The following is a 2,165-nucleotide window of genomic DNA, read 5'->3' on the forward strand; positions in this document are numbered from 1 at the left end:
TTTTCCTTAAAAAAAAAAGAAGTTTTTATTCTTTATTGAGAAGGGATCAGAATAATGGTGATGAGTGTTTAGGACATGGCAAAATGTTTAGGTAAAACAATGGACACTGATCTAAAATGCATTGTACCTTACAAAAAATACATGTTAGCCTACCATGAAAAAACTACAATGTATTTCATAATTTGTGTATTCATTTAGAGCCCTTAAAGGGACAGGAAACATCTGATGATCTTCTGTTCCTTCTGTCTTTTTGAAGCTTTTTTTGTACTTTTATCCATGAGGCTGTGATGTTGTTGTCTCCTTTCTTTTGTTTGAGGTAATATTTCACACGGTCATTTGAGATTGTGTCTGTTTTTGGATATTGTGCTAGGATTGTAGGGGCTGTCTTGTGAACTTCAAAAAAATAGTACGTCATTTCTTTTAAATTGAAAGTTTTAAACGCATTATTCAGTGAAAAATGAATACATTTATGATGACACTTATACATAAATATGCGTACATTTAGTGGTAATAGCAAAACATTGAAGTTTGCTATTATTTTGAAGGAAACAGTCGTATGTTTCCGGTGTTGTCCTCTGGCTAGCTTGACGCAGCTGCACCCCTTTGCTTTCCCTCTGCAGTGCAACTTGCCACCACCCACTCAAAACAGTGCGGAAATACCCAGATGACGCACTTGAAAGCAACAAAAAAAATAGTTTGTGAGTGGGAGAGGCAATAGCATAACTTCTGGCTTTAGTCATAACCTGGAGAGAGTGTAAAGTCTGGATCCTCGGCGGCTGGCCTACGTAAAGATGTGTTTTCCAGGCCTTGTCATTGGCAAAGTAGTGCCAATAAACATGCATGGCTCCTACCTTATTTTAGTCATTATTATTTGATCTGTACTGTATTTGTCCAACTGAATAAAATCATAAAATAGTCTTAAAAACAATGTATCAAAAACTTCACTCATAAAATTCACATTCTAACCAGAAGAGGGCGCTGTAAGAGAATAAATTAGCATCTGCACTCTACCAGCACTGTGCATTTGTCCCCTGACTGATAATATGTAGTGACTGGACCTTAAATATGTCTCTTTTTTGTTAGCTTTCCCACAGGTTTCTTCATGCCAAGCTTACTTTTGTGTCATTAAAAGTGGATCATGAATACCAAGAATATCTGATCTGGTTTTCGTACAATGTAGGCTACCACAAATGAAAGAGGCTTAGATATTAAATTGTTGCAAAAGTGTTCAACTGAGTATATTAAATATATATCCAATATACTTTTGTAATATATTTGTATTGAAATATTACAGTAACCTGCAAAAGCCCTGGCTGTACTGACGCCTTCAGGTACTGTTGGAAAGAGTTGAGAAAACAACAACAAAATGCTATTATAAAGGTGGGAATTGTCCATTACATTTTTGTATTGAGTGTCAATGTTGTCCCCCTGTTTGTCTCACAGAAACATGCTGCCACAGTTTGAAGTAATGCAGATAAGTGGTCCGACCCCTTAGTGACTTTTTAAATGCTAAGTGTATGCTGAGAGAGGCCTCTGGTCCTGATGAACTGTGATTCATCCATGTGTTCACTGTACTCACTGATTCTATTCATAATGGTGGGGTAACGTTTATCTATCATGTGGATGTTACATTGTATGTTAGCATACTGTTGGAAATATAGTTAAAGTTAAGGATATGAATACTTTGAAATAGTCTGCTAATTGATTTTGCAATGGCTGTATATACAAAGGAAAACAAATATATATCCAGAAATCTAAAATCCTACAGATGCGTTTTCCGGCGAGGAAGAGTGTGAGACGTGATTGAAAGCTCTAGATTACAGTAGATAGATCTACATTTCAGGGTATGACTATCACTTGTCACAATCACTGGTAATGTCCTTTATGGCTGATTAAAATCTCCCCACTTTTCTCATTTTTGTGATGGAAGCTAGAGTATCCGAGGGGCATTTAAATGCATCCTAATAGTTCTAAACGGGAAGCTTGCAAAACACTGTTAATGTCCTTTAAGTTCTCTTAATAAATCCATGCCTTTAAGGCTAATTAAAATCTCCCCACTTTTCACCTTTTTGTGATGGAAGCTAGAGTATCCGAGGAGCCTGTAAATGCATCCTAATATTCCTAAACGGGAGGCCTGTGAGTGGGAGGAGGTTGGCGGTGCGTTT

This window comes from Sander vitreus, chromosome 19 (genome assembly GCF_031162955.1).
Source record: "Sander vitreus isolate 19-12246 chromosome 19, sanVit1, whole genome shotgun sequence".
NCBI lineage: Eukaryota > Metazoa > Chordata > Actinopteri > Perciformes > Percidae > Sander > Sander vitreus.